Consider the following 24425-nt stretch of genomic DNA (forward strand, 5'->3'; position numbering starts at 1 on the left):
GAAGGCTGAGAGCTGTGGGAAGGGGGCACTTCGGATTAGCCCTGAGCAAGGAGCAAGCTGTGCAGGGTTGGTGGGAATGCCAGGTGTGAAGACAGCTCTTAGGAGGAGAACAAGTGATCTGCTCCATCCTCCTCAGCAAGAGAGCATCAACAGGTACAGCAGAGAGAGGAATGGAGATGGCATCAGGACAGTGTTGCACTTGCTGTGAGGCAAGTGCTGAGCAGTGAAGTGTGTTTCAGAACTCAGGTCTGTGTACATGACAGGACCTGCCTGCCATTTTCCTTCCCGGAGGATGGCTATGGTCTTGTTAGTTGCTGTTGCGGTTTTTAGGAATGCTTTGTGAAGTTGGACTTCAGAGGTCTCAGACTCCGTCTCTACACACGCACTTCTCTTTAATAGTTTTGAAGACTTGTAAGAGATTTTTTTAGCTGGCAAACACTGAAAATAGAAATGTAGTTAAAGCTTGTACTCTACAACTACGTTTGTGTATACTGAACACAGTTACCTTGTTATTAGCTCTCAGCTGATTTCCCAAGTCTGTGTGTGTGACAGAGGGAGAACAAAAGATTACCTCTATACAGAATGGGTTATAGGTGGTAATATATTGTGTGAAGAAAACTTGAGTGCCTGGAGACTTAATGATGTAGCATTGTGGTTTTTTAACATATGCATTTGGACTAAGGTCCTTGGAGCTGAAGTGCATTCTACCGTAGGGGAAATGGCAGTGCTCAGTCTCTGCAGAAGCTTGGAAAACTTTCTTCTTTTATGACAATGACTATGTTGCATCATTTTGACAAAGAATGAATTCTAGCAGAACGTTTGCTTTGAAGATTACCTCAGGACTACACAGAGGAGAGTCCAGCCTCACAAAACAGGCTGCTGTTTTTGTTTACTGTCATCCTGCCAGAATGTTTTGATTTTACTTTGAACTTAAGAGTCAGCGTAAATCACTCCAGTTACCTGTAAATGATGCAATATCAAATCTAGGTCATTTGTGACTTGCTCTGTTTTCTTAAGTGCTTCCAGGTTTGCAACTGTTTGCAACTTCTGCTTACATGTAAGTGTCTTGGCGTGTATGGGAAAGGTGATATGCATTCTGCTGTGGAGAGTAGGTTTCACAGGCTTGATTTGGCAAGACGGTGTTGATGAGAGGAGAAAAGTGCCTTGTTCTAATTGAAAGGAAAAGGAATATTAGAATACAGTGATTTTTCCTTTTCTTTAAGGGGAGTTATCTTAGTGTGCTCAGCTGAATACACAAACAGCTCTAGTACTTGCATGTTTCTGCTTGAGCCCTCTGTTCTGCTGTAGTTAACTGTTTAGATGTTTCATCAGATGCTGGGCTGGTCCTGTCAGTATTACTGAGAGCTGGAGTTTGCCTGTGTGGGAAGCACTATGATTTTTTGACACTGCTAGCTTTTTCCAGGTCTTTATGTTTTTCAGAAAATACTGAAGAATCCTAGATAATGGAGAAAATTGCAGTGCTGAAAACCTCAGACTCTCGTTACTGAAAATTTTAGGTGCCTTGAGCTCTGTGCCTCAGTATGCCACCTGTCTGATGAAGCCAGCAGGATTTAGCTGGTTGGCTAACTTGGGGGCAGGTGAGGAGGGAAACTCAGCTATGTGGGAAGATGATGGGATGTTTCAGTAGGTGGCAGTCCTTCTCTGAATCAGTCCAGGGCCAGTGATGAGCCTGGTGTCAGAGGGAGACAGGGAGAGAGGAAAAAAGAGGGAGCAAAGTCTTTCTGTCAGTGCCATCTTGTGGGCCAAGTGCAAATACCCGAGCCTGAGCACTGGTGTTTGGGAAAGAAGAGGAATATTCCCTCTGTTGCAGGACCATCTGCCTGTGTGGTGTCCTGAGGTGGCTCTGCCCTGCTGGCAGCCTTTGCTGGGGGAGTGAGAAGAGCCTGTCTGGGCAGCCCAGCAGCAGCTGCCCTCTTTGCCTTTGGGACCAGCAGGGAGAGGGTGAGGCATTCTTCAGGTACCCTTCACTTTCTGAAGGGCTGGGGCTAGAAACTTATATTTAGCGGATGAAATCCTGCTTAATTCTTCTCCCCCCAAACTTCAGCTGAAGCCATAGACTTCTTCTAGTTTTTTGACTGTTGTGTGTTTTGCGCCATGGTGGAGTGTTATCCAATTGGCTGTGCTTCTTTGAATGAGGTAGAGTATTTAGAAATTGTTAAGTAGCAGTTGCTTTTGAGTCCAGTTTAGAAAAAAACAGTGAGCCAAGTCCCTGCTCTGATAAAAAATCCTCGATGCTACTTGCTTTACCAACCCTACAAAAGGTAGCATGCAGCAGTGCAGCTGCCTTGGATGGTGAAATAATAAAGGAAAAAATAAAGATGCCATGTACTTTCTAGTCATGAAGGGTATCTTCACAGATCCTCTCCTGCTACTGCTGAGTGATTTTTAATACATAGTTTTTTTTTAATCTGTTCCCGTGCTCTCCACTGTCTTTTCTGCGCCCTACCTGTGACTTGTTTTCCTTAAGCAGGAGGGCATAAGAGTGGTTATCAGAGAGAGGACTAGTGGTGGTTGGTGAGAACATGGTGATGACATGCTTAATAGTTTTTTCCAGACATATACTTGTTAAATATCTTGCAAAATTCTTACCTGATCAAGTCTTTTCCATGTGATGTCCACTCATGTTTCACAAGAATCCCTATGCTGTTTTGCATGATGACTTGAGGAGAGTATTAGCTGGAAGTGCCAGCAAAAGGAGTCCTCCTAGGCTAGTACTGCTGAAAAACAAACCATTGCCATTTTTTTCCTCTCGTCTCTCATCTCTCCAAGAAGGGGCCTTTACTGGTTTGATTCTTTCATGCAACTCACTCAGTAGGTGAATGGAAGGAGTATGTGAGAGGGGCATTTTTCTTCTAATGGCATTTCCAGTATTGGAACAAATTAAATAGTCCTCAGTTTTGAGAGTGACTTAAGTGTGCTGAGATTTGTCTGAATAGGATTTTGGTCTCTATGCTGAAAGCACTAATGTGCCTTTTTTTTTTTTTTTTTTTTAAATTTTAGGGGCCTGTACTCTGGATATCCCAGGGGCAGGGTTTGAGTGCTGGTTAAAATGTTTTCCCATTGCACACCTGCCTGGCAGTGACTGAACATGGTGGAGCAGGACTTCTGTATACTAGGCAACTTCCTCTGCAACCAGGAAAATGAAGTTCAACTGAAATAGCAAAAAGATAATTGATAGTGGGATTATTGGTGGTTCAGTGTAGCATTAACTGGTGGTGAATTTGTGTAATGAAGGCTGCCAATTTAACTGGTTGCTGATGCCAAAGGAGGAAGTCTGCTCCCACCTTTGCTTTGCCCTCCCTTCCATAGCTATTTCATTTTGTGCTGGTTCTCGTGTGTGCCAGATGGCTGAGTAAATCTATACAACTGCAGCCTCTTCCCTCACAGCCCTCCCAAAAGAAGCAAAAGGGAAGGGGAAAAAAACCATTCCACCATGGGCAACAGAAAATTGTGCTTCCACTAGTCCACTGCTGATAGCGTGGTGAGCCACATTGCCTCTGGGCATGGTCTCAGTGCCAGAGTTGATGCTGGGAAGGAGTTAGGAACACCTGTTTGCTGCTGAAATAGGCATTCCTGCTCTTCTCTGGATAGAATTGGAGTCCTGTGTAAATTATCTTTGAGAGTCCCATCGATGGACAGTTGCTCAAGCATCTGTCTGTGTAAGGGAGGGAGGAGTTGGTTTGGTTGGTGGGGGAGTGGGAGGGGATGTTAGGCTGTGGCAGCACACTGGTTTAGATTAGTGCTATCTGCAGTGGAAACACCCATAGCCAGGCATCTGCTGATTCTGTGTTTGGCTCTCCTTACAACTCTGGCACCAAGCATGTACTGCCTGAGTATTATTTTTGTGTCACCTGTGTGAGTTTACACCGTGTTTCATGATTATTTCTGAGAAATATGAGCAGAAAGACCTCTTGCTTTATTTTTAGATGATCTGCCAGACTCCCAGTTAACTGCTTGTTACTTCCCTGCCATTCTCTGGGTTAGATTTTTGTTCCAGTATAACTGCCCCCCCAGAACTGAATCAGGGTGGATCAGTTGAGTGACTGTGGCACATAGGACACAGTGGAGAAGGGAGCAGTCTGGGACCTCCTCTTTTGGTAGCAGCAACTCAACCTAAAATAAATAATCCTTTACTTACTTTTTAACTGGATCAGTCTATTCTTCAAGTGTTTTGAGTTCATTCAGTCAGTACAAAGCAAGGGGGAAAGAGTGGGTGGAATTTATCACCCTCCCTCCCACACACACTTGTTCACTTAATTAAAGAATAAAAATGAGGTAAGAAAAATACAGTTCCTGGTTCTAAAGTCTGTTACCAGAAGGTACCTAGAAGCACTTGGTTTTAAGTCAGCAGAGCAGCCACTCCTACTTGTTAAATTAACAGGTTTTCCATTCAAAACATCTTGAAATGCTTTTTTTTTTTGCGTGTTCTGTATGTTTATTAGATTCATAGAGTGCCTTTAAAATGTACACTTTAAGTGATGACCACGTTTTTTCTAAAAGCAAGCCTCTGCAGAAATCATGACAGTCCATCATATTTTGTCATTTGATCAAATTCTTTGTTCTCATGTCTGTTAAAGCATTTAAGTATGTTAAGATAGGGTAATTACTTTTTTTGCTAAAGATTGATACCAAATGTTTAGGAAAGTGTTTGAACTACAAATATGGAACAGGATGTTAATCTATACTAATCTAATCATTATTTGAATAGGCCATTTAAATCCATCCACCCTGTGGGCTTGTGAGCAGCATAAAGTAAATTACAAGAAAATGCATTTTCACACCCTTTGCTTTAGGCTAGTTCTTCACCCTGGTGTCATATGAACATTTTGCAAAAGATAAATTTAATGGATAAATGCAGCTAAAGTATTTTCTGTACTTGGCAATAAAATTGACAGAGCAATTCTTCATTGTTAAAATACAAAGTTGTTGTAATTACCTGACTTTGATATTGTAAACTGCTGATAGTTAAATTGACCACATCTAGGTATTATTTATGGCCTAAGTTAATTAGTTGGCTTGAAGGGCTCAGTAGTTTTGAAGATGCCAGTCAGCTAATTGGTTTCTTTCCTGCTTGTACTTGCTTACTAAGATGGCTTATCTCCTAATTTTTTTTTTTTATATTTCTTGCTAGGGGTATCTCATTTTCAGATGTCAATATAGCATTCAAAATTAAGTGAATGAATGTAATTTTACTTATAGCTGTTGTCAGGAAATGCAGAGCAAAATGGAGACGTGCCTTTAGAGCACTCCAGAAAATCTCAAGTCTTGGGAAAGTAGTCTTTGAGATAGAAATGGGAAACTATTGTAACTTAAAATGCTGCAGTCTGTTTTTCTTAGTTGACGCACTCAAGAACATGTAAGTTGGGGTCGTTTGGCATATGTGTACATAAATCAGTTTTTGTATTAGTTTAGCTTAAAAGTAGATAAGTGGGATACTTATCTTTGTATTGTAAAAACATTTCAAGACCAGAACAGCCATGGACTACTTTTTGCAGACCATATTTTCTTCAAATCCATTTTTGTTGTGGATGCTACTAAGGCTTTGACCAAGAAAATTGTTATACCAAAACCAAAAAGCATTATTGGACCATTCTGTGTGTGCATTCTGGTAATAGGTAATTGCTCATTTTTATTTTTTTTTTATTTTTTTCTGGAACCTTGCCTAGTACTGGCTGGAAACCTGTCAGTGCTCTTTGTTCATTGGATGGTCTCAGGCTTTTCTTGGATATGATTTAAGTCTTAGTTTGGAGGCAGCATAGCTGCTGTATGGATGTTCTGTGGTGCCTTCCACAATACTTTTTTTGGTTTGGTTTATGAAGGAGTGATATTACCCCTGTTTCACAGGGCTAGAGCTGCAGGCTCAAGTGTCTGTGGTTTGACACAGCTCCTGTGGGCCTCAGTTAGAGCTGTGAGTGCAAAACATGATTGATGCAGAGCAGACTGAAGCCAGGCTGTGGTTCTGGGGTGGATTAAACCCATTGCGGCAGTGCAGCGGCACAGGCATCGCTTACATATTTGTTTCCCATCCCTCTTCTGGCATGGATGCTTGGCAGATGCCAAGGTGAGATGGTGCAGGAAGGTGGACTGGTAGAAGTAACCCTACTAATCTGCTTTCTTTCCTACCAAATCAGCTTGCTGTGGGGATCAGGAGGGAGCTGGGACTGGCACAAAGTGGGAGGACAGATTATTGTACAGTGACTATGCAGATCATCTTTAGGTGATCCTAGACTTAAAAAAAGGTGGGTGGAAAAAAAAGCACCCTGTGTCAGCTTGATGATGTGTGGGAAGAGATCTGCCTCTCTCCAACTCAGCCTCTGGACCTGAACTGTCATTTTATCTGCCAGTGGTAGTAGGCTCATGTTTCTTCTTTGTGCTGAGCTGGGAAGAGATGGATGTGTTCTCAACTGTTGTGTTTTCTAAGTGTTGATAGCAGAGGGATAACATTACTTGGCTTCTACACCAAGCTCTTGACAACTGTTTGTTTCTCCTCTCTCATTCTGCCTTTCTTGCTGGCTCCATTTTCCCACTTGGGTTTTGAGTTCTTATCTTCCTTTCTTCATGTTTTCCCTGGTGACTTGCCTCTCTGTTTCCTCTCTTCTGTCATTCCTAGCCTAGCATCAGCTGATTTCTGAGGTCTTGGAGGTCAGTGCTGTCTCTGGTCGAAGAGACAAGTGTTTTTCGATCTGTTCCAGCTCCTCTGGTGCTGGTCAGGCCTTGAAACAGAGAACTACCCCAGGAAAAAGCTGAATTGACTTAGTCTTCAGCCAGGTCAGGTTGTTACAGCAAGGGGAGTGATCAACTCAAAAACCAGTGGGAAAACGAGAGTGCAACTTTGTAGCTGACAGTATAGTTAAAGTAATTGGATTTTCCAAGTGTTTGGTCCGCAGGTGTCTGTAATAGTACGCTTCCTTTCACTTGCTTTTAGCACTGTCTCATGAATCCCAGCTAAAGTTAATTGTGAAGGCTTCATTTTATAGTCAACAATAGAAGCCTCTCCATGAGATGACCTGTGGTGGGTGGGATAGATGTCTCTCTAGGGATACAAAAGGAAACAGCATGGACCCAGACATCTGAAAAACTGTTTCCTAAATTTAGGTGAAGCTTAGTATTGGCAGTGTAATTCTTCCTGCCCCCCCGAGTTCTGTGTCGACCTCCAGGAAATGTCCTACTCTGTGCTTTGCAAGTGGACTTCTCTCTGAATCTCTGATGTGCTCAGCCAGTCCTAAGCATGTGTATAGACTAGTTTAAAGAAGAAATAAAACAAAACCAAATAGTTTTAAGATCGTCAAAATTGTTTGGGTTTCTTTTTTCTTGGGAACAATTTCTGGTAGAATTTGGAAAGAAATTTTGATAGAGAGAGTATAAAGTCTTTAAAAATTCTACAAAGGGAGTTAAATTGTTTTGAGGTTTTCTTGGTGTCATTTCTGGTAATGACAAGATAGGGAAGTTCTGATTGTGATAAAGTGAAGCATGAGACGTGCACTACATGAAAAGTACGAGTCCAAATGTTTGAAGTTTAGGAAAGCTTAAGAGAAAATAAAGATCTGATAATGGAAAATGTTAACACTGACAGAGCTACTTGGTCCTGCACACTGCTGATCTGCAGTAAAGCTTGTCAGACATCTACTAGTGTCTCTTAAGAGACTTGAAGTGTTGGGGTGGTGTTGTACTGCAGTGCTCAGCTGGTCAAGTAGGGTCTTAATGGTTTTACTTTGCTACTGAAAGTCCTGAAAGTAGAATTCTACCTAATTGCTGCCTGTAATTTCTCTCAAGTTTAAGTCTGTTCTTGGTAGTAGTTAGGGCAGATCTCATTAAGGAGTGTCCTTACTACCTACTGAATACTAATGGTTTCACTAGATATGCTACCCAAGGGAAATAATTATATCTTCATGGCAGTGTCTACCCTCGGGTAACTGTGGTGATGCTTGAAAGTGAGATACACTGAGGTTTGTTTGAAATAATCATGATTTTAATATTAAGGCAACTTTTTCATCTTTGTGCATATTTTTGCTTCTGTAGAATAAGGAGGCTTTGTAGTCCAAAAGAGGAAGCCTTGGGTGCCCTTTCTACAAAGTTAATGAAGGACGTGAAATCCCATCACGAAACTCTCTCCTCCTTTGTTTTCCTGCCTCTTAGAAAAGTCTCTCTGAGGGAATTTATGCCAGCAGGTGCAGCCTGTGCACAGGCAGTAAGCTGTGGCTTGTTTGACCATCAGAGAACAGAGGGCACAGCTGCTCACCTGCTCTCTTGGCTTGAAAGAGATTTGGACAGAATGCATTGGCCTTTAGTTGGGATGGCAGGTGGCAATGGGAAGGAGACTGTTTTATGTGGGAAGTCACAATGGTTTTTAGGATTGTGGAAATGAAATTGTTTGGAAAGCACTAGGATCATGGAGTTTTAGGTGGAGAGTTGCCATGAAACTTGAATTGCTTTGGTATGATCCAGACATTGAATTATGACTTAACTCCATTTTAAAAGATGTCATGAAGTTAGAGATTATGGTCTGAATATCTGTCTGGAAGGAACTGCTTCCATAGCTAGTAGAAGGTTTTATGGAAACTACTGCTGCAGGCTTTAAGCACAATCTTCATGGCTGGATTTATTATCTGGGTACCCTAAAACTAATTATGTAGCGGGGCACAAATATGAGGATTATGTACAGTATACATGTATTGCTTTATCAGGTGTGTTGTTTAGGGTAACATGCCAGTCTGTGCAAGAAGCATTGCAGAGGCTTGAGTAAAACAAATTTTGTTTGACAGACTGATGGTACAAAACAAGCATTTTCAGTCTGTAACCATTTTCAGTTTGTCCTTAAAAACAAAGGAGAAGTGCTTTTTAGGAGTTACTTTGTATCAAATTTGTTTAAAAACTGTATGTTTTCAGAGCTACTGTAGTTACTCCTTAGGTTAAAAAGTCTGTTCACTTGGAATTGTTCTCTGAGAGTTGTGATTTGTTGGAAAACTTCAATATTGTCCTAACTTTTGCTTTTTTAACTTTGCATTGTGTCTTGCAATGTGTCTGAAAAGGTTTCTCACCTGTAGAACAACATAATTTTTTTTTTAACCATAGTCACCTTCTCAATGACATCTTCCATCAAGATAACATGCTAGCAGTACCAGCATTTTGAGAGAACACTCCTGGACGTTTTTAAGCAATTCTACTTTGTTGGAACCTTGTCTTTGTATTTCTAAATGCTTCTAGAGCATCCTATTGGAAATATTTGCTTAACTTTTTAACCTACTTTTAGAATGGCACATTTTACTCCATTATCTGTCCAGGATGTGATTCCTGCCTTTGCCGTGTGCGGAGCCACCTTGGTGGTCTTCTTGCATGTACTGAACTCCTCTGAGGCCAGATCTTGGTGATCACTGCCCTAGTCTCTGCTTTTAATACACAACCTCTTACTTTTCTGTTTTGCTGCACTGACATTTTCTATGTTAATAAATCAGTATGCTTTGCAGACTGCATGTCTTGTAGAAGTTAGGATTCCAGTGCAGCCTGACTCTGGAAATAACAGGATATCTGCTCTGATCTCAGAGGTAAAGGGTTGAGGTCTTGTGACTGATGTTACTCACATCAGTGACCTCAGAGGAATTTTACATGGGGTTTTTGGGGAATGTTGTAATGTAAATCATAATCTGAAAAGGGTTTAAATATGCTCTTACTTTGGCTGGTTCTGAGACTAGTGCTAAATGCCAGTGTTACAGCCATTTATGCCTTTATAGGGATGTCCATGATGAATTGTCTTTCTGAGGATGCTGTAACTCCATGGGGATTTGATTGGTATCGTTTCATCTTAAAGTGTTATGTAAATGATAGTTTCAGTTTTGAATGCTTCCCTGTAGGGGTTTCTGTTATACTTGAAGCTTCATCCTTAACTCAGCAAACTTGACTTTGTGGGAGGCTCACAATTTTCTAATACACAGAATATCCATTAGTATCAACTGCTTCAGCTCCATAGTATCAACTGTGAAGATGGGTCAGTATAATAATCCATAATTTGTTCTTCTAGACTGAGGCTGACTTTTCTGTGATATTTAAATAGCAAAGATTAAGTGGGGAGAAAACTCCCACGTGTTAATATACCATATGAAATTTTAAAAACAAAATGTTACTTCACTTCTGTGCCGTAACTTTAACATATTGGTATAATGGTATTTAGAGCTGTTTCTTCTTGCTAATCTCCTTGCTATCATAATTGCTAGCTAATTTTGAAGTAGTGCAAAGTTATGTCGATGTTTTGATGGTGCATTTAGTGAAATTAACATTACTGTGTCGGCATCTCTTATGGTGAATAAGGTTTATTGCATATCTTTTGCTGTAGCTGTGGGTTGCCCTTGTCAGGAAATCTCTATAGTCCACAGTCTTAGACACAGTCCTGCCATTTCCCTAGACACATCCCTTGATTCCTTGGTTGCCCTGCGACCAAATCCCACACTAGAGATGTCTGACGGGTACACCTGTAGGAGGCGTTGAGTCAGCATTGCACATCGGGGTAACAAGGTGCAGTTAAACTGAACCAGGTAAAATGTTCTCTCCATCTTCTCACAGGTAACTTCTGTCGTTGTAGTACTTTTTTGTCTTCCAATGTGACTATTCGATTGCTTAGCTCAGCTTTTAAATCCTGTAATAGTTTTGAGGCAAAGTTTGATGCATGGTTTTGAGAATTTTGGTAATAAACGCTAATTATTGTTACTGAAGCAGTGTTTTACGGAGTGGTTTTTTTGGTAGTAGCTAAGTTAGCGTAACAAATATTTTTTTTTCCTAACTTGGTTTTGGAGATGAAAAATGTAGAAATAGTTTTACTGTCTTTGGTGATGTAGGGATAGCTATGGAAGTTCAGATCAAAGGTTTGCGTACCTTGTTATCTTGTGAGATGCGCCTGCAATAGTTGCCTGGAAGAAAAGGTAAAAAACCCAAACCAGTGAAAATACAGTGTGATACCTTTTGTTACATTTTCTCAGCTTCTGACAGTCCATAGCTGAGGAGCTTTGTGAGGTGTCATGGATGTACAGCTGTATATTTAACAGCTCAGTGGACCTCCTTCTATGACTTTTTTTTTTTTTAATAGCTTTTTAAAGATACTTTGAGCTCTCTTTACCTTCACATCCTAGGGCAGTAAGTTCCATGTGTAAATTATGCATTTTATAAAAACTTGCTTTTGTTTGTTCAGCTGCTGCAGCTGGTGGTAGTGGGTGACTCTGGTTTTGTTATGGATTTTCTCCATGCTATAAGTGACTTTGTATGGCACTAGTGTACTGTGTTATATCCCATCTCTTTCCATGATGAACAATTTTAGTTTATTTACTCTTCCCTCATATGAAAATCATTGCATTAATTTAGTTGGTTTAAACAGCTTACATTTTTGTACCCTTTCTTGTTTTATAGTATTATGGTGGACCACAGCTGCTCCAAAATACACAGCTACAAAAATACTATGGAAATAATAAAAAACATGTGGGTTTTGCCTCTGTCTCATCTAATTTTCCAACATTATTTTTCTTGGACTTCATGACTTGGCTGATACTTACTCTGAAGTTGTTAGCTGCCTGTTGTCTTTTACTTGTCAGTGTGAATAGCTAGTTCAGAACTCATTTTTGTGCAAGTATAATCATGAAGTTTTGGGGTTTTTTTATTATTTTGTCTTAGGGTAGGTTTTGCATTTGTTGGCACTGGATTTCACCTGCCACTTTAATGTTTGGTCATCCACATACAGTGGTATAGTAGCTGTTTTCTGTGACTTTAAGTTTTGACTACTGTGAATATCTTTGTATCCTCAAAAAATTTCTCTCTTCGTGCCCCTTGTGAAATTGCATATACATTGTGTTGAGTAGTGTGGATCCTAAGTTGGATATGTGTAACTTTTGATACTCCCTTCATAGTGAAAACCAGCTTAAATTACCTTTGTTTAAACAAAACCATCCCTTGTTGTGTTGTGTTTTCAAAGGATATTCAGTTACGATGTATTAACTGGAGTACCCTATGTTCAGCTAATTGCTTCAAGGAGCATAGGATCATTTTGGAAAAGTAACTTCCTTCCACCAAAGCAATGTTAATTCTTTTGTATTTCCCTATTTATGCAGACCCTACCAGTTCTGTTCTTTGCTGCAGCTTTTATCAATTTACTAGGCTTTGGCATTGGCTTTACTAGTCCTTAGATCTCTGGATCGCTTCCCTTCTTTCCCTCCTTCATCTTTAAAGGTTTAGTTCATGTTTTGCTACCTTCCATTCCTCTGCTACCGAGGCTGTACCAAGTACTGTGTTGCATGCTGTAGTTAAAATTTCAGTTTAGTATCTGAGTTTTTGCTGACAGGTGTCATGGAGTCCTGGCAAATCACAAAGATGCTGTGCTTGGTCATTCAGACTATTCTGAGAATTGTAGCATCGAGATGAATTATATTTATAGCAATGCACAGGAGAAATGCTGTATTTAAAGGAAAAGGAATAGTCTGCCATTTCAAGACTTAACAGAAGTTGTTACAAGAAAAACAAGGCATGGAGTCCATGTGAGGTGCAGGTGAATGTATTGATTCTTCTGTCAAGAGAAGAGAGGAGTATCTGAGGTCGACAGGGTCTTGATGACGAGCAGCATGGAGAAAGTGGGAAGGTTGTTTTCTGTTTCTCCTTGTACAGGAGTTAAGGGTTACTCAGAATAAAAGAAGCAATTGGCACGGTTATAACAAATGAAAGGAAGTGATTCTTCACCCAGTAACTGAGCTGTGCAAATAATTTCTGTGGGTTTTTCTAAAAGTCGAAATTGCGTAATTTACAGAATTGACTAGAGGAGTCTGAAAAATCCATTTAAGACCTTTAGATGCAGACAGTTCCTGAGACAAATTGTTGGAAGAACATCTTGGTTAAGTGTTACTATGTAATATTTGCCTTTTATATCCTTCCTTATTGGCAACTCTGAGATGCAGGTTTTGGGGCTGGATAGGCTGTCATCGATTTTTCTTAAGTGCTAGTCCTGATGCCACAGATGGCATCCCTAGATGCTGCTTGGAGGAGTGTATGGCCCTCTGCTAGAAATTCTTCTTGAGGAGCAGCAGTTACATTAGCAAAAGACCTCACACTTAAACAATCTTTGCCAATCACTGAACTGTATAACTTGTAAAAGGATGAGGTAGCATACCTATGTCTTCAGAAGGTCCCAAGCTGTGCTGCCTGTGGACAGACACATTCCTGATCATAAAGGGCATCAGTTGCCACAGTCATGGACTCCTCAGCATTGGCTAGCTGCCTTCAGGTGGTAGGAATAGGCTCTGTCTGTATGGTTACCATTGATCAGATTGTGGCCAAGGCTTGCTCTGTTCATGTCTGCTGTGGAAACCCAGGACCTGCCTTCTGGATCAGGATGCCAGATTGGGGCCCAGGTGAGGCAGTGTGTGTTGTCAGTGAGAGACTGGGTGTGGGACTCTGTTCTGTGGAGGTTGGAGCATGAGTGGTTGTGTTTTGAGAGAGCATTGAAGTTAGGACATTGCAATGGGGAAGGTGGTGGCATGAGGCTGGAAGAACCTTGGACAATGGAGACGAGACCGTTTAGGAGGAATTAAGATAAACTGTTGGGCCTGACTGCTCATAGTATCACCTCTAGCTGCCCTTGTCAACTTGGCTGCCCAAACCTATCATATCAGTCAATGAATCAGAACTATAAAATTCTTGCAATAGCTAGTTTCTTGAAGGATTTATCTTTATTTCTTTCAGATTGAATCCTCAGGCATTATGATGAATAAGCAGAATTGGTGTGGATTGAATTTTTGTTGTTGATTGTAACCTGCTAGAGGCTATCTCTTATTAATATTTGGGATGTGGAAATTTGTGTAGATATTCCCATACACCTTAAGTTTGTATTTCTTACAGAAATTTATTACGGCATGTGAGCATGATGCTAGATGACTGACTGGGGGTGGATTGTAGCTAAATTGGAGAAGGGGGGGAGTGTTATTGTTTTTTTCCCCTGTTGGAAAATATTTGAACTACTGTGAAATGTCAATGCAATTCCCAGTACTTCAAGTGATTTTTTTTTTTTTCTTTGACAGATAAGATGTTTCTTTCCCATGCATTGGCTCAGGTGCTGGTCTTGTTTGATACTGAATTGGTTTAGCTCATGAAATTTGCAGCAAACTTTCTACTTCTTGCTAGATTAGTCTTCTGCAAGTTCATCTTCTAGAACTGGGTTGCTTGGGGAAGGAGTTTAATGACTCTCTGAGTGAAAAGAGTGTGAAGGAGTGTGGGAGATTTCCATCCTGAAAGCTTGCACGTATCTGTGGGCTTGCGAATCCTGAGCAGGAATGTTTTACCTAGACCTGTGTTGCACATCTTGCTCCGAAGTGGCCTACCTCACCCTTCATAGAGATTACTTGTCTGCTGGCCTGGCAGCTGCTAGATGCCCTCAGCTTACAGGCTGTTGTATTAAATTTGCTTCAGTTTTCTGTCTTCCTCGACCAAAAATGCTGGGTCCTCTGGCTGCCCCATGGCTGCCCAGGCAGATTCCCCAGCTCTGCCGCAGGAGGAGTGATTGGTCACCACAGCAGGCTGTGGTGAGGTTTGTCCCTGTTCCTGGATAAAGTCTTGTGCCTGCTTTGTCAAAATGAGTGTTATAAATGGTGGGGGATACTGGATCGTATTATTGCAGGTACCTGGGAGAGAGATCCAGACTCTTTTTTAACAGTATTTACACTGGCTGAAATCAGAATGGTAAGCTCTGGATTAGAAAGGGTTTGCTTGGAAGGAGTTGTAGCTCAGGGATGTGCATGCAGTTTTGTGCTTTTCAATGGATTTTTGAAAGGGAAGTACTGAAATGAATTTACTCTAATTGAAACCTGAAATGTTGGTTTTGGACACTTGTTCATTTCTCCTAACTACTTGGGAATTATTTTTTTTTTCCAGTTGGTGGTTCTAAATTAAATGAAAGTTTCAACAGGCTACATGAAAATTCAGTAAACCTTTATTTTTAATTTTTGGCATTTGCCACAGCATATTAAGGAAGCAACTGAGATTTCTGATTAAATCCCTTCTTACCAGAAGAGTGTAGCATTTCTTTTCTTTTTTCTTTCATTCTTGCATTTCTATGTTATCTTTTTCCCCTCTCCCACTTTTTTTTCCACGTCTAACCACGCTTAGTCAGATTCTGCTGTTGCCAGAAGATCAGTTCCCCTTCAGTCTTTCTCTTCCAACTGCTAATACATATTAAATGCTCCAGTCATTTTCCTTCTTCTGTTAACGTGTCTATTTAAAAAAGTGTATGTGCACAGAGCAAAACAAGACTCCCAAGCTGATGAGCAGTGGGGGAAATAGTGCGTTCGAGGTCAGTGGGACTGTGCTTCTGGCTCCTGCTCTGGCTGTAGTTTGTTCTCCATTGATGCTGAATCTGTGCATCATCTGATCACTTGGCTGCACACATTTGTTCCAGATGAAATGTGAGCATGTGATAGCATTTAAGTTGTGGCTAGAGCACGTGGTAGTGTAGTAAAACAGCCAGCAGGCTATTTTAAGAGGGCAGATGATAACCTCATGTAGTACAAAATCCTTTGCAGTAAGATGCCTCCTTTTGCCCGCCCCCAGCTCTTGGTCTCTGACATGCTCTGGGCTTGCCAGTGTCCATGAATGCTCCTGTTCTGAAACAAGTCTGTCTCAGCAATCTTACCATGTGTCTATGGTAATTGGATTTGATGGTAATGACTTAGACTGGTAATTATCTGCTCTTTTCCCTGTTTTGCAAATGGAAGTTTGGATAGCAGGTAACACTACCTATTTTGGACCCAGAGAAACAGGTTTTCCTAGTTTGGGTTTTTTTAAATTCCAAAATTTTTGTTGTATAAATTAAGCTTTTTGCTTCATTGTATGGGCCTCTTCCCCTTTCTCCATACAGCATGGCTTTTGAAACTAAGCTAATACTTCAGAAATTAGTTGAGAAATGTTGGCAGAACATGCATCTAGACAGAAGGCATCTGAAATCAGTTATGGCAAGCCATCCTTCCTGTGTCTTTAGGTAAGAATATGGAGATGCTCACAGTTTAGCTGATGTGTCCTTTTTTTGTTTTAGAAAATAAATCTAAAATTCAAGTATTCCAAAAGGAGACATCTCTCTTCCTAGCTGAAAGTTTCCTGAATGTATCAATTTTCTCTTCATTAGAAACTGGTTTAATCTGAGCCTTAAAATATTTAATGTGCCACTACTGACTTCAGCCGTTGGGAAAGAGCAGTTTGTAAAACCTTGCACAGAGGTGATTTCGTTCGGAATGTTTATGTTCACTAAGTGCTTTCAGACCCTGACCAGGCCAATTGGGCAGCCTGTTTTGGTAGTCTTAACTGCTGTCATTGTTGCTGTCCTCTCATTTTGATTTCTGCTGTCAGGTTTTCATTTTCAGTGCTTGAGTACTTTTAGTTAACATGAAATGTTAACTAAAGCGTTTGTGCGGAACCATGATTTCTGATTGTCCTTTCATAAAGGCTTTTCCAAAACTTGTTTCTTTTTAACTTATTGGGGAAAAAAATTCAGGAATAAGTTGTTGATGTAACCATAATGTATGTTTCTACTTCAAGATGGGAAACAGTTTGCAGATTCTGTTACAGTAGCTCCTGCTGTGATTTGAAAAAAATAAAAGAAAGTGCAGCCCCTGGAGTGACCAGTCACTCCCATGACTCACAGTCGGTCTAACCGGGGTTGCAGCCTTGAGAAGGTGAGCTGTTGATAGTGTTACAGACATCGCATGAGTTCGGAAGACCAAAAATCTGCCCTATCGTTTTTGTGGTGTTTTTTTTTTTTTTTTTTTTTTTTTGTTTGTTTGTTTGTTTGTTTTTGTTTTGTTTTGTTTTTTTTGGTAATTGCAAGTTATTGACAAACTGATTCAAGTAATTGTCAGCATGTGTCTCATAGACAGACTTAAAAACTGATTTCACAGGCTTTCTTCTGCTACACTGACCTTTAATGAACTATTCATGAGAGAAGACACTAGCTTCACAAAATATAAGTGTCTGCTCTCAGAATCAGCATCACAATCCCAGAGGATATGTTAACTTTGTTCTTGTGGGGGGTGAAGGGTGACAGGAGGGCAGTGAGACTTAAAAGCTTTCCTTCTCTGCAGCCTGTTTTATTTGGGAAAATCCTTCACCTTGCTCTTGTTGTTTTCCCCTAGAAAATGGCTATTTAACCATGTTCTTGTTTCTAAGATGCACTGGCAGTCTCTGTCTTCTGCAAAACATTAATTTTTACCATTTTTATCACTGAGTGCTTACTCTGTTTTATAACAAAGCTGACTGTATTTGTTTCCAAGTGTATTTTGTGGTTTTTTTTCTTGGTGCAGTGTGTCTTCTTACTTACACACAGTATTCCCTTTGCATTTTGGCCTGGATTTCCACAGCTGCGTTTCCTGATTTATTTTAGGAGAGTAGCTTACATAGTTCTTGTCTGTGTGTATCAGGAAGAGAAGTGGGTTTTACTGGGCTCAATCTTTCTTGGGGTATGTTTCTGGCCAAGTCTGCCTGTTGACGGTGCCTCTCTGGCACTTGAAGGTGCTTATGCAGTTGCTGTGTTTCAGCCCAGAGAGTAGGTGTAACCTGTTGCATTAGCAAGCACTGAGACATTTCAACTTCAGCATCCTGATAAAATTTTATCTTTGGTAATCTAATTCCAACAACTTTTATTTTTACCTGTAGTTCCAGGAGTGTGGGCTTCCTTAAGCCTTAGTACTCAGTCATGTATTAGTCCTATATGCCACTGAATGTTTCTCTCTCTCAGTGGCTGCTGAGATTATCACTTTGTAGTCATCAATTTGAAAATGATATGGGATGAAGGTGGGATAGATGTAGCTTTTGTTTTGCTGTGCGGGTAGAAATTTGGAACAGGCTTATGTTTTCTTACTTAAGCAAGTGGAGGCAGTGGTAACCTTTCTATTTCTGTTTTTTAAATTACATCTTTGTTTGCTGTTACTAGGAGTTTGTGTTCAGAAATACCAGATTCTATAACTTTCTTATGAAGATTTCATTTGAGGATTCTAACTTGCTGTGTCACATTCTAAAAACAGATTTGGAAAGCTTAAGAAATTGTACAGTTCATCTTCAAAAAGAAACGTAGTATTTCTTTTGTGTTTCTTTTTTTTAATAGTTTTTGCTGGGGTTGATGACAAGTTGTAAATGTTTTGGTGATGTTTAGATGTTTACTTTGAAGCAGTGGCTTAGGTAAAATGTTGTTTAATATTTGAAATTAATACTCTGTAATGTCCTTAGTGCTTTGATGTGACTGTTTTGGACAAAAATTCTTGGAACTGGAAATCTTTAGGACTCTAAACCAAGTTTTTTAACCTTTGTCCTCTTTGGATTTGTGTTGTAAATGTATATCTGGATGCACACACGCACAGATGTGCAACAACCATTACAAATGTCCATATACATTTTTTATGACTGGCTGTACTTGCTTTTGTGGATGTTACATCTTAACATGTAGGAATTAAATGTTGTTGCAGGAATTAAAGCTTTCTAGGTTGTGTTCTGGTTTTAGTACAGTTAGGTTTTTACTTTTGAGGAACAGGCTTATATAAGCAGCAAAATTTATTCCAGACCTCCTCTTAAGTTTTATTCATTCTTTACCACTGACTTTTCTCTTATGAACTGTTACAGAATCGCACAGAAATCTTACACTGCAGGTCTGTTCTCCCACTTATTTTTCAAATTGTTCCTTTTGTCTTAATTTTTGAAACAGAACCTAATTTTTTTCTTTTAGCTCTCCTTTGTGCTGTACACTACTACATTTGGGCAACAACATGCTTCATAGAGATTTCCAGAACATTCGTAATCATCTCTTCTCCCCCCTCCCCTTCTTTTCCTTTCTCAGTTGTCATAGTTCCCTGCTTTTCTTATCTCTCCTTTTACTGCCGCAGCTTTCAGATGATAATGCAGAGCTCGAGGAACAGCTGCTGCTTAATAGCTGAAGGAGACTCAGCACCACTTAGAGCTGACCTAATGTGAGAATAAATGAAGAAATCTATGATTTGCACGTAGGCTTACCTACAGCATCTTTTTTCCTGCTTGGACATATTAGGTGTCATCACAGGAGGGCGAACCTCCGTGGCTTCACCTTGCCAGCTGCCGCAGGGGTTGTGCCACACTGGGGGTAGTGGCACAACAAAGCAAGATGTTGGGATTCTTAGTGTTTTTCAAGAAGATCATCTGTTTCTAACCACGAATTGCTTTTTTTCCCTACTGCTTCTTTATTTGCGCTCCTGTGGCCAAAAATACTGCAGTGTGTGCACTAGGAACAGGTGGAGTGACACGTTGTCCATGTCATGCTGTGCTTTACCAAGCCATCCTGCTCATTTCCTTTCATTTCCTCCGGGTGAGTGAGCCAATATTCTCCTAATCTTTTGTGCTTGGGGCCCAAGGCCTCGAAACTGAGCTGGAAAGTGTCCTGCTGGTTTAGTACACCAAGCCTGGGGGTTACAGCTTATTTTGGAGCTGGCTGGTGAGCTTAACAGCAGCAGCAGCCCTATCTGTGCTGCACAGATACCTGAGCTCTGAAGTCAGCTCCTCAGCTGCTGCAGTTTGTGATGCAGTACTGTAAAGAGAGCTGTCATCTATTTTTGTCAGATGCTTAAAGTGTTAATACCCACTGAGAATACTGTACTGGGTATATTCAAGGCAGTAGTCAAGGAAGGAAATACTTATTAGGAAAAACCTTTCTATTTTGCTCTTAATCAGTATGTTAACTTTTCTTACTATGACGGTTAGATACAGCCTCACTGATACTTTATTGATTTAAGGATACAAGCAAGTTAAGATTGGTAGACATATTAAAGAAGAAGTGTGTGTCTGGAAGCTTGACTGAATTACCCTCGATTTTTTTTTTTTTTTTTTTCCCCCCCTGTCTCCAGTTGTAGACCATGTCTTATCAGGGTGAAGTACCTTATTTTAAAAATACTTCCTCCGTAACTGGCTTCTGACTTTAAGGTCTAGAAGGGACAATAAAATAGTATAAAGGTTACCTGAGGCCTTAAAACTGAGTGATTTGAAGAAAAGAATCCTGCTGCAGGCTTACTGTATGCTGTAGTCTGCTCTCAGCAGGTATATTTTCAACTTTTTCTCATTTTCTTTTTCTTTCATGAATTTCTCAGTTAATATTTTTACCTTTCAGTAGATATTGGTTGTTGCAGGGATATGAGGGATGAGCATTGTTATTTTAGTTTTATTTCCTTATTTGTATTAGATCATAAACACTGTTTGAACAAAGTCTCCATCTACTGAGAGTTAGTGATTTAGATGACTTTAAAGTTACCTGAATGTGTTATCCTGGCCATTTTGAATGTGAAGGAGTTTAAGCAGATCCATGCATTAGTCTTGTTTAAAATGGGAGGGTGGATTTGGTGTTTGAACAGCCAGTCTGTGGATTAAATGAATCTTAAAGGCATTTTGTTTGGTGTTTAGGAGTTGTCAATGATGGAAAAATGAATATGGCTGTCATGAAGTGAATTTAAACACTGGCTTATTAATAGTCATTAATATAATTGCAAATGTGGAATGACCATCCAATGTGTACCTTGCTATAGGGGTTTTTCTGTTTTTGATACTTGACCATGTTATGTAACATGTCATGAATGATCTGGAAAAGGTCATAAAATTGTTATCCATTGAGTTTGTAGGCAGTTGAAATCCTAGGGGCAAAAATGCATACATAATTATAGGAAGCCAGGCCTGTGTATTTGGAATTAGTATGGGGTGTGGAAAAGAAAGCCAGAATCTGTGGGTCAGGGCAGGCATTTGGCAGGTTTGGGCAGTCAGTGTGCTGTGACCAAAAGGGGCAGAATACTCTTGAATGTATGCACAGTGTTATAGGTCACGTAAGACCTCTTGCTGTTCGACTGTTTGATCCGCTCTGGTAGAATACAGTATCTGTCTGGGACATTGTTGTGGTTTGACCCCATCTGGCAGCTCAGCCCCACGCAGCCACTCACTCACTCTTCCCTGGTGGGATGGGGGAGAGAATCAGAAGAGTAAAAGTGAGAAAGCACGTGGGTTGAAATAAAGGTAGTTTAATGGGTACAGCAAAACCTGTGCACACCAGCAAAGCAGAACAAGGAATTAATCCATCACTTCCATGAGCAGGCAGAGGTCCAGCCATCTTCAGGAAGGCTGGGCTGCATCACTCCTGGTGGTGACTTGGAAAGACAAACACCATCACTCTGAACACCATCACCCCCTTAATGCTTATAGAAGGCATATCTGTGTGTGGTCCTTTCTATGGTATTTAAAAATGATATTAGTTAACTGGTTTGGTCAAAAGACTTGGCTTGGCTGGGTCCTCATCTGATGTGATTTCTGACAGTTTAATTCTTGTATTCTTCCTAATGTTTTATCTGACTGTCTTGGTCAAAGATAAAGATTGCATCAATAAGAGAGTGAACTTCATCACAGGTAGAGTCTCTGCAGAGTTATAAATGTTGTTTGCCTGGAAAGTAAGGGCATATGGGAAATATTTTTTCCAATAAAACCTTGTTCAGTGTCTATATATGCCTGTTGCATAATGTTTAAAAGACAAATCTCAATATTTCTAAGGTAATATCTTTCTAAGTGTTTGCATTTTTAGATTTAAAGAGCTGTAAGCATGTGCAAGTTTGAATTCATGTGCGTGTGACATGATTAGAAAAGTGGGTTATGTAGTATTATAGAAGATGATTCAGCATGAAGACCTTATTATTTGGTAATATATTGCAATATAAAAATAACTTTGCTTGATATTTGAATCTCAAAATTGAGCTTTGATTTTTGCAATTGCAGAATTGGGAGTGCTGTGTGGAGGGGATGTTTATCATCCGGTGTCTCTGAATAGGGAAATTATTCTTTTTCACATCAAGATAAAATTTGGCAGTCAGTTCTACAACTCACTTGTCCATAAATATCAGAATAAAGATCACAGGCCACATACAAGTCAGACTTCTCTTGAAAACCTGGAGTAAACTGTTTTCTGTGGCAATCCCATGGAAGCTCCTTGATGCTCTTGGAGTTTTCAAATATATTGTGAAATGAGCAAACCTTCTCTATTTCATTTGTTTGGGTTTTTGTGGGGTTTTTTTTGTTTGTTTGTTTGTTTTGGTTTTGTTTTTGTTGTTTTGTTTTGTGGGTTTTTTTGGATGTAAGGTTTTTACAATCAAGAAGTTGCGTTCATAGTAAATTAGCTTAAAAATATTAGAGCACCTGTTTTTTCCTCACTTTTTGTCTCTCTAGGTTAGTTTATTCTTAAACATTAGGAGAAAATCTCTCCGGAGGGTGTCATGACCCCCTCCCCCTTTATCATTTGCTGCTGCTGAGCATACTGACCATGAGCTGCTGAGTGTGGCTTCCTGTCAGAATTGGTTCATGTAAAATCACAAGGAAGCAAATGCTTCTCATATCCTCCCATTGTGTTGTTTCCTGTGAAGCAGCAGACTGGATGCATGTCCTGGATACAGGCTTTTTTACGGCACTATACATGTTGGGATGGTCCAATCAAATTGTTTTTGGTATCCCCTATAGTCTCAGTATAGCAGGAAATGAGGCTTCCTCGCGTCCTGTTGTTCTCAAGTTAGCCTGATATTGGAGAGCTCTTGGCTCTGTCGGAATCCAGAATGAAGGTGAGCTTAAAATGGTTTTAGGGTTGGGTTGTTTTTTAAGTTTTTGTAAGTCTAAGCTGTATTTTGCAACCTTTTCCTTAAACATTCCTTTCCTTAATCATTCTTTCTCTCCCTTGTAGTCCCTTTCTGATTCCATTCTGGTGTCTGCATGAGCACCTGTCTCATGTATTTCCTTGTTTAGTATCAAGGCCAGTCTTTCATGATTCTGTTCACACTTCAAGTTTCCTTATGTAAAAACTACCACTATAAGCAATGAAAATTTCACACTCCTGAGCCTTTTTTGTTCCATAACAGCTTAATTTGTTCCCCGAATTTGCACAGTGGTTAGGCTGATCTCCAGTCTGGTTTTGCATTTATAAATTATGCTGTTAATAAAACCTATCATATCTTTATTGGTTTTTTGAAGTCATATTATTTCGTATTTCCTTAATACCTTTTTTGTGTATTGAGTCTTTTAATACTTCCTTGTGTTTCAGAAGAAAACTTACCAAATTCATACCTAGGCAATTCCCTGGTCCCTCTTCTTTCTCCTTACAGCTTCAACTAACTAAGAGTAGTCACTTAAATTATCTGTAGCCCAGTGAAACCTGTTGAAATAATTATTTGACTTATTTTATGTGAGTGATAACTGCTTGGAGTAAACTAGTGTGCACCTCTGCTTAATTCTATGTCTGTTCTGTGGCATTGTTCTTCTGAGCTGTGCACACACTACTCGAGCTTAAGAGATGTTGGTGCCTGTACAGCCCAGGTAGAGCTGCTGTGCCTGGGACCAGAGATGATCCTCAGTCTGAGCAGGGGAAAACTGTGCACAATAACTTGTTCGAGTACCTCAAATACTGTGGATGCACTGGGAGGAGTTTTTGCTTACTGAGTAATACTGTCATTAAATGTTTCCTAAATCTTTTCTGCCTTTCTTGGGATATTACATAAACCAGTCACAGCTGGTCTGGCAGCCCCTTCTGTGATTATTTAGGTAGATTCTGTTAAAATTTTTCCTTCTCTTGGGTTCAAGTGGCCTTCCTTTGTTTCTTTCTTGCTCTTCTCTTGGTAATAGGGGTTTTTCCTCTCTTGTCTTGGAAGACTGCTTTCTGAGGCATGGACTTTCTGATAGTGCCTGGACAATGGGTTTGGTATCAGGAAAATGAACGTGTTTTTGTTGACTTTTTAGATAAAAAGCTCTATACTGCGGGAAACTAAATCTCTTTCTGTTTCTTAAATCAGTTGGAAGAACTGTAGTAGCTGTCTTTTATTGTCAGCTTTCTAGTCTTGCACAAAGAAGTACTGTGACTCCTTCCAACTCTTGGAGAATCTATTGTAAGAGCTATTTTCATGAGACTTTGGATGAGTGTTTCCATTACCTCAGGCAAATATTATGGGTCTCTTTTTTCTTTTTTTTTTTTTTTTAATCTTCTCTTTCCCCCCTAAAATTCAGATGTTTAATGTCATCACCCAGTGCTTGAAAGTTACTAGAGTGTTTTCTGCAAGGTAGTTTGAGGTTTGGATCTCTTTCCCACAGTTAAAAAATTAAAAATAAAATCTCACCTTTCATCCCTCTGCTTCCCAAACTTCATTCTCCATCTAACCTATCCAGAAACTGCATTTGTCTTAAAATTCATTAGTGTTCAGGAATGCCATTTTCCTCTTTCTTTTAGAGTAAAGAGATAGCATGTACATTGTAGTACTTCTTAAAAGTATTTGTAGTAATTTTAAAATGACTTTGTGAATAATCAGGTACAACATCTGTGCACTGCTTCAGAAGAAGAAGAGTATGCCAAGAGTAGTGGTACCCAGTAACTTTTT

At 39.9% G+C, this 24425-nt stretch overlaps 1 protein-coding gene across 4 annotated transcripts in view; it reads left to right on the top strand.

Moving 5' to 3' along the window:
* ARHGEF7 (Rho guanine nucleotide exchange factor 7) overlaps window positions 1-24425 on the top strand; it is a 125741-nt gene that overhangs the window by 22978 nt on the left and 78338 nt on the right. The window lies entirely within an intron of this gene.

Source organism: Corapipo altera, unplaced genomic scaffold, assembly GCF_003945725.1.
Source record: "Corapipo altera isolate COAL_440 unplaced genomic scaffold, ASM394572v1 0, whole genome shotgun sequence".
NCBI lineage: Eukaryota > Metazoa > Chordata > Aves > Passeriformes > Pipridae > Corapipo > Corapipo altera.